This window comes from Elgaria multicarinata, chromosome 4 (assembly GCF_023053635.1).
Source record: "Elgaria multicarinata webbii isolate HBS135686 ecotype San Diego chromosome 4, rElgMul1.1.pri, whole genome shotgun sequence".
Taxonomy (NCBI): domain Eukaryota; kingdom Metazoa; phylum Chordata; class Lepidosauria; order Squamata; family Anguidae; genus Elgaria; species Elgaria multicarinata.
In genome coordinates this window covers 120,637,004-120,646,354 of record NC_086174.1, presented here as the reverse complement: position 1 = coordinate 120,646,354, position 9,351 = coordinate 120,637,004, and positions in this window count along the sequence as shown.

Sequence of the window (9,351 nt, the reverse complement as noted above, 5' to 3'; positions counted from 1 at the left end):
ATTTTGCAAAAGCCATATCCCCTAAGTGGTACTTTATTTATTTATTTATTTATTTATTTATTTATTTAATATACCGCCCTGTAGCCGAAGCTCTCTGGGTGGTTTGCCCACTTTGAGGAATGGTAGGCAAAACTATGAAGTGTTATCACATGAAACCTGCATTGTTTGTCTTCTACTGTCTTTTACTAGAAGAACAACAGATTGATGCTTGCTCACTTGTACAATTGTGTTTACGGAAGTTTCAGCTATGCTGAAGTTTCTGCCTACAGAAATTAAGTCCTTCAATCTGTTACGTGTGTTTAGAATAACCACTCATGGAGAATGTGCCATCTCCCTTTTATTAACTAAAAAAACATTTTTGGCAGGGGAATTCCTGTTTTCATGCCCTGTATATTCCTTACAGATAAATTCATAATGTAAGCTCCAGCTGACCTCAGAAACCCAGTCATGGAGGAAGTTCTAAAAGGTATTCAGGAGAGGAGGATTAGGGAAAGGAACACTTGGGTGCTTTATGTGCTCCAGTAAGGAACAGTACTTTCTATTCCCAACACATAGTTATATTTCACTTGGAAAAAGAATAACACTGAGAGGCACCCCCTCTCCAGAAACAAGTGTTTACCATTTTCATTTCTGACAAGAAGCTGTATTTTCTCATTTCTTCTCATCATATCCTCGCACTGAAAATGACATAATGATAATGAATCACACTGTTTCCTGTGCAACGACAAGGCTTTCCTAAGAAAGAGAAACTCATAGTTCCCCCGCAGAATGCCAAAGGTAGTAAGTCGGCCAAATGGTAGCAAGAAAATATAGGCAATTTATAGTCCTCTGACAGCTGAATATTTTGGTAACTGGCTGAAGTGGTTTGAGCAGAGCATCAAAATATAAGATGGGAAAGTATGCTGTCCAGGACTCTGGCAGAACACAAAAACCTTCTCTAAGTTGTATACATTTCATACAAATAAAAGGAGAGGAAATGAGATCAAGGGAGAAATGTGTTTTTAATCACCTCTTCTAGCTGATTTCTGAGGCGATGAACATGTGGGTTACTACTGCTGACTTAAAAGAGAGAGATTCAGCAAAATCATGTAGCACAACACAATTAAAAAACCCTATTATAAGTAACTACTTATAGTTGCATTTGTTACCCCTAATGCGATCACATTCATTACCTGAATGTGGTTTTACCATTGGTGTACCAGTAGCAATGCTAACAAGGAGATAAGAGGAGATTCCTGTATGAGAGTGGATGGATTATCATGGGTGTGCATAGCTCCACTTCGATCATGAACATCCATCTCTGCATTTTCCTATCCTGCAGAGAGGATGCTTGTGAGTAGAGAAGGAAGTATGGAATAAAGACACAGACACCAGAGTTTGGGATAAACTAGGGCCTCTTCATTTAAATAAGGGAACTTTACCCCTCCCTGGATCTGCATGTGAAAGTGCAGGAATCTATTAGATCCTTTCTTCAGGCACTTAGCCTGCCATTATGGACAAGCCACTCTCCAAAGCCAGGAGTTAGGTAAACCCAGCCCCTCTCTTATGTGACACTTTGAAAGTGTGGGGAGATTGACCTGCATCACCCCAGTGCTGCACAACTCCAAATAGGTGAGGCAGGAAGGTCCTGCCTTCAAGGTCCCCTTGAAGCTCATTCTGTTTCATGTCTATATCACGTTGTGAGCTTTATTTTTTACTCTTTTACATGAACATTCTTCTGCATTTCATGCATATTTTTCCATATCAGTTGTGTGCATCTTTGAAATGTTTGCATTCTTCTCCCATTGATAACAGCATGTCCGTGCACATTTTCCATAAGTACTTTTTACGTGCATTTTTCAAATGTACGCATGTTGTGTTAAAAAAAAAAAGTTTTGGAGGTTTGTGTATCACATTGCAAGCTCAGGAATGGCATGGACTTCGACTACAGATTGCATTTGAGTCCATGCTTGGTTCAGGAGATGCAAACTGGGTAAATCCTGATCAAAAAGAAACGGAAATGAATTTTTCATACATCCCTACTTTCAAGCAAACACCTGCAAAGACCTATTGTTGACTAGTTGGGACAGATGGGGGTGTACATTAGATGTACATCCAAATTTGCCTCCCCATTCTGCCCCAACAAACTACATATCTACAGCTTGTTTGCACTGAATGCTTCCTAGGGAAGTCCTGGCACCACTGAAACTTTACGTGAAATGCAACTAGATGGAGTTTTCTCTAGTTTTCTAGATAACCAAATATAATTGGCTACATGTTGCTATGACATCATGTGTGTTACATGATCCCTGATTGTCTGAGATCATGCGGTGAAGAAGCACATTTTTCACTATGTGGCATTGAAGCAGCCCTGTGCTGAGGTTGCAACTAGGCGCCCAGCAAATACTAAGTTGGAATATGAAGAAATGAATATCACTAAACAATCAGAGCAGTGGCAATTATAACATTAGTAGTATTCCATGGAGAAATGCCCCTGATTATCTGTGATCCAGGGTTTGATTGGTGTTACTTCTTTACCCCCTTTTTTTTCTTTTAGTAAAAGTGAAGGCCTTCAGGCTCTACAAATCATAGCACTAAATATACTGGACACATTCTGCAATAATGAAAACCAAAGCTGCCAGTTTCTTTAATCTCTATTCAGTATGATCTTGTGCTACACCATGTAAGCTTCCATCTGCTTATGCTATCCTATGTGATGTGATGAAAATAGATTTGAATGCAACACCAGTTGACAGATGAAACATACTTTTTGCCTGGTTGGGGGGGAAAAGATGAGAACAGACCTAAGAGGGAAAATGAAAAATGCATGTGCATTTTGATCTTAAGAATCAGATTCTGGGCAGTGCATTTACTTGGAGTGATAATGGGATACAAACCTGGCTGTCCCACTTTATCCTTTGGGTGGTAGAAAACCACACTCGGATTGTTGTCTTGCTGTGCCAGCATCCAGAAGAATTTCACCAAAACATCACAACTCTGGAGGGCTGCAAGTCATTCTTCCATCTTGAGTACACTGTTTCAAAGTAAATCTCATGAATGATTGATTGATTGATCAATCAAATGATTTACAGCAGATTTACTGCCTAATTAACAATGTCTTCTGGGTAAAACTAAAACAAAACATAATCAACAGAATAAAACCTAACCATTGCCTTATTCATGGAGGATAAGAATATCAATGACTAGTAATCCTGATTGCTATACGCTACCTCCAGTATCAGAGGCGTATGCCTATGTGCACCAGTTGCTTGGAAACATGGCTGGGAGGGTGCTGTTGCACTCATGTCCTGTTTTGGGGTTTCTTGTGAGCAGCTGGTTGGCTACTGTGTGGGACCATAATTCTGGAAAAGATGGACGTTTGGTCTGATCCAACACGGCTCTTCTCATGTTCTTAACCACAGTACAAGTTGAACAAATTAAATCACCAGTATTAAATCTGCCCCTATATTGAACAGGGGCAGTTTTAGAAAGGCAAAACTGAATGCTGAAGGGAGACCAGGCCATCTTTTGTGAGTTATCCGCGGTGGCTCCCTCCTCTTCAATTGCTGCCTCTTACCTTTCCCATATGCAATACAATGGTGCCTGCAGAGGCCCTTTTCCCCTCCTGTTTTTTTTTTTTAAAAATACACTTTACCTTGAGCAGTGGCTGAGCACACTGGGCAAGTAAGCACAGGCCTCCAACCACCCCATTATCTTCCCTTCCTTTCTCCAGAATGCTTCGACACCCCATGGGAAAGAAAGAAAAAGAAGAGGGTAGGCCGTTTGGAAGCTCTGCTTTGTTTCCCAGGCATTTGCTCAAACTGCCCTTAAAAAATGGGACGGAAGGTAGAAAGAAAGAAAGAAAGGCCCTGCTTCAAAAAAGCATCCCACCACCGCCTGTTAAGCACGGGAGAGTGGGGAGGGCATCAAGGAGTGTCATGATGCTGTGATATCTCCTGTTGTTGTTGTTTGAGAGGAGCACTGTCTTGGCTTTTGTTCTATTTTTATTTATTTACAGAAATTCTAAAATTAAGATAGAAACAAGTATACAAAATTTAAAATTCCAAAACACAGAACATACACACATAAAGCATTAAAAACCGTTTTTAAAAAATCACTGGATGTATCACTGGATGAGTGTGTTTTGCCCCCACAGCAGCCATTTTGTGGCAGCGTTGGAGACCTCCAGTTTAAAGGGTAAGGTTATTGGTGGCTCTGTTACATATTAGATTGTAAGCCTATGCGGCAGGGCCTTGCTATTTACTGTTTTACTCTGTACAGCACCATGTACATTGATGGTGCTATATAAATTAATAATAATAATAATAATAATAATAATAATAATAATAATAATATGTAATAGAGCCATCTAGTTGTGAACTGCTTTGGGGGCTCCTGTTTAACTGTGGGACAGATAAATAAACAATTTGGCTCCCTCCCCTCCATATTGTTAGCTGCTGCTGCTCTCGAAAGGGGCAGGGAAACACACAACAAGACGTGGCTAAAGTCCTATTCAGGTGTGATTAAATTGTACCCACAGAGTCCCCCTCTGTTCTTGTGTGTATCAATTCCACTCCTGAACATACCTCTTTGAAGAGGAAGGTCTATGCAGGCTCAGCTGAATGCACTTAGAATCCTCCCCATTATCAGGAACGCTACATGATTTGGGTTCCCAGTTGTGGACAGGATTAGCCAATTGGTTGAAGAAACCCCTTTTAGACCTTCTTTCTCAACCCAGGAAGGTTCGGGGTTAAGTTGGTGCATGTGGGGACAATAGGAGCAGGGCCTGTAGGCACCCCACTCCCACTCCATGAGTACTATTTAATAGTGCCTGACTAAGGCAGATAAGGGCAGGATCTACAGTGCTGCTTTATAACAGTTTATTACAGTATTGACAACTGTTAGGGCCCAGGACACATTCCATATACTGTTTTCAACTGTTCTCAAAGTGTCATATCCTGCCTGGTGTAGATCTGGCCTGGTCTAAACATTTCAGTGGAGAGTGTGGAGCATTTGATATGGGGCGGTGATTTTCAGTGGCAGTCTCATATTAAGCATAAAGTGTAGCTCCACCCTTAAGTAGTCAACCTTGTATAAGGGCTACATTAAATTTAGCAGGCCAGGTGTTGGTCTTTATACATTTGTAGAACCTTATTTTCAAAAGTAGTTGTTTACTACTTCTAAAGTTCTACCCATTGCCTCACTTTTATCTATGACAAATGAGCAAAACAGTATTTCATAAATCTTATATTTTGCCCTCTTGGAAACTGCATAGAAAGAATGTATAAGTGTGAAATGCCCTTTTCCCACTCTGAATTCCATTCCCTATTTCCACAGGTTCTTCATTTGTATCTGTCGGGAAAAAGCCAAGGTAATTAAACTTGTTCATATTTTAAAACTCATCCCTTCCATCTTCAGTTCTGTTTCATGTCTATCACTTCTATGAGCTTTTTGACACATGCAAATTATCCACAACTTGGCCTCCCAAATATTAAACAGGACAATGTTTATCTCACTGATTTTATTTGGTTTCGATCCAAACATACTCATATTTAGAGTTAGACCCAATGAAATCAATGGAACTTAAGTTACAGATCCAACCCACTGAATTATTTTCCATCAGTCTCCCTTGCTTGATCTTCATCTGAAGGTTAACTTGGCTGAGGTGGAGCATCTCCATCCTGTGAAGGTATTGTCTCAATTTTCACATTGGGAGAATTTTATTTGAATGCATTTTACAAGTGAAAAGTGTGTTCTACTTCTTCATCAATCCAGAACATAAGAAAAGCCATATTGGATCATTCCAAGGGGCCATTTTATCCAGTATTTTGTAACCAACCAGCTGCCTCTGGGAAACCCACAAGCGAAATATGAGTGCAACAGCACCCTCCCAGTTGTGTTCCCCAGCAATAGGTGTACATAAGCATACTGCCTCCGATACTGGAGGTAGCATATCACAATCAGAACTAGTAGTCACTGATAGTCTTAACCTCCATGAAGAAAGCGATGGTTGGTTTTTATTCTGTTGATTTAGTTTAGTTTAGTTTTTATGACTTTATGAACCACCCGTTACTGCTACCTTTGCTCAGCAGTCTTTGGTGAGGGACTTTGTGAAAAGCCTTTTGGAAGTCCAAGTAAATGATGTCCACCAGATCACCCCTGTCTACATGTTTATTGACATTCTTAAAGAACTCTAAAGGTTAGTAATACAGGGCTTACCTTGCTGAAGTCATGCTGATTCTTTTTCAGGAGGAATTGTCTTTCCATATGCTTACTAATTTTATCTTTAATGGTGCTTTCCACTAATTTACCTGGTATAGAGATTAAACTAACCAGGCTGTAATTTCACCACTGATCCCCCCCCTTTTTTTTTAATGAAGAACATTGGTCATTCTCCAGACCTCTGGTACAGTTCTCTGGTACATGTTACATATTTTTGTGAGAAGATTTGCAATTTCACATTTGAGGGTGGACCCTCACCAGAGCACTCGCAAGCCCCACAAGTGCTCGGGTATCCAGGATCACATCCTTTGCCCCACCCCCTGCTATGTTAATGGCCACCATTAACACTGCCAAGGGAAGGGGAATTGTCCAGAGCCTCCAGAAAGCATGCTTCCCTCTCCTGCTCCAATCAGGGCCTTAAAGGCCCACTTAATGCAAGGGTAAAGGTTTACCCTTGCATTAAGAGCAGAGGAGGGGAAAGCAGGCCTTCCAGAGACTCCAGAAAGTGTGCTTTTTTACTCCCTATGCTCCAGTTTGGGCCTTAAATACAACCCGCCCTGCACACTCAGGTCCTCTGAGAAGGGTCTACTCCAGTCAGCCACAACTAGGCTGGCAACTGTTACCCAGAGGACCTTTTCTTCTGTGGAATGGCCTGCCGGAGGAGGTTCATCAGCTCAGTGCTCTCTCTGAGTTTAAGACAGCTGTAAAGACTAGCCTCTTCCGGCAGGCCTACCCAGATGAATTTAAAACCTAAAAATTTTAAGATGTTGTGATTGTTATTTTAATATTGTATTGGTTTTATATGCACTTTTAACTAATTTTATGTATTATATTTTATTTAGTGTTGTTCCCTGCCTCCATCCAGAGGGAGAGGCAGGTTATTATTATTATTATTATTATTATTATTATTATTATTATTAGCCCCCATTGGAGCAGTAAGGTGGGGGAAAGCATGATTTCTGGAGCCTCCGGAAAGTGCGCACTTCCCTTTGCTGCATTAATAGTGGCCGCCATTTACTCAGCGGCTAGTGCAAGTGGGCACTGAGCACTTGTGAGTTATGTGCACACACAGCAGGGGCTCACAAGGCCCATTTCATGGGGGAGGGCAACCAACAGCATCGGGGCAAGCGCTCACAGGGTGAGTGCTCTCCATGTTCGCTCACCCTTAAAGTATTTTCCAATAAAAATTTTCCAATGTAACAATTGAGGTCGTACCATCCCATGACAGAGCTGCACTGCCTTAACCAATAAACACTGAAATGAACCTTGACAAAAAGACCAAGCAAGGAAATTCAACAATTCAATAAGCATCAGCTGGATTCACTAATGGGTGCTCTACGGCATTCAATATTAGCATGGAGGTGTTACTGTATTTATATTTCCTCATGACTGGCAGAATTTTGACAACAGAAAAATGTTTTATGCTGTTCATGCAAAATTAATAATGGATAATTATATTTTTAAAGCTGAAAATGATTTTTTAATTATTGCCTCACCCAACCTATGACCAATCTTTTTGTGCACGTACTTCAAAATGAAAACAGCACTTGAGTTGCAAGGCAAATACCTTTATTATCTGTAATTTGAACACTGAGTCCTTAAAATGATTTCCCTCCTAGTTAAGTACTTGGCCCAATTATACATACATGATTATAATTAAGAGAGCTAAGGTACTATTGAAGAATCGCAGGAACTACTGTAATCTCCTACATTGTCTATGCTAGGGGTAGGCAACTTTTCTCCCTCCTGATGTCTTTGCCTTCAGCTCCCATCATCCCTAAACAAAATAGCCAATGTCTGTTGTGATGATGATGATGATGATGATGATGATGATGATGATGATGATTTATATAGCACCATCAGTGTACATGGTGCTGTACAGAGTAAAACAATAAAATAGCAAGACCCTGCCGCATAGGCTTACATTCTAATAAAATAATAATAAAACAATAAGAAGGGGAAGAGAATGCACCAAACAGGCACAGGGTAGAGTAAAACTAACAGTATAAAAGTCAGAACAAAATCAAGTTTTAAAAGCTTTAGGAAAAAGAAAAGTTTTTAGCTGAGCTTTAAAAGCTGCGGTTGAACTTGTAGTTCTCAAATGTTCTGGAAGAGCGTTCCAGGCGTAAGGGGCAGCAGAAGAAAATAGACGAAGCTGAGCAAGGGAACTAGAGACCCTTGGGCAGGTGAGAAACATGGCATCAGAGGAGCGAAGAGCACGAGCGGGGCAATAGTGTGAGATGAGAGAGGAAAGATAGGAAGGAGCTAGACAGTGAAAAGCTTTGTAGGTCAACAGGAGAAGTTTATATTGGATTCTGAAGTGAATTGGAAGCCAATGAAGAGATTTCAGAAGTGGAGTAACATGGTCAGAGCGGCGAGCCAAGAAGATGATCTTATCAGCAGAGTGGTGAACAGAAACCAATGAACTGATGTGAGAAGAAGGAAAGCCAGTGAGAAGAAGGTTGCAGTACTCCAACCGAGAAATAACCAATGCATGAACAAGAGTCTTGGCAGAAGAGACAGACAAAAATGATCGAATCCTGGCAATATTATACAGGAAAAAACGACAGGATTTAGCTACTGCCTCAATATGAGGAATAAAGGAGAGCGAGGAATCAAATATAAAGCCAAGACTACGAGCTTCCTTGACTGGAGTAAGTGTAACATTATTGACAGTAAGAGAGAATGAGAGATGAGGAGAAGATTTAGGAGGAAAAGCAAGCAATTCAGTCCAGCCTGTACACAATCAACATAACAGAGACTAAAACTTCAAAACTAGTCACGACTTTTATTAGGCCATTGGTGAGCCTTTCCACAATACAACTTCAGTGAAACTCAAAGTCTGACCCAGGGTCAAAACCACTGTCCTGCACTCTGTATTAGGGAAAGCTTTTGCAATGTAGAGAAGTTGTCACCCAGTTGAAGGCAGGCAACTATGGACAGCTTAGGGAGGTCCAGTGAGAGGCTATTCTGGGAGAGTATCTCAAGCCACTCCCTTGCCAGTTCTACACCTTGTGTCACATCATTACAGATGTGGAATAAAAATCAGGATATAACACTATAGCCTTAGCTAGACCTAAGAATTATCCCAGGCAAATGGAGGGGTCATCCCTGCCTGCTCCCGGGATCCCCTGTGTGTCATCTGGATGC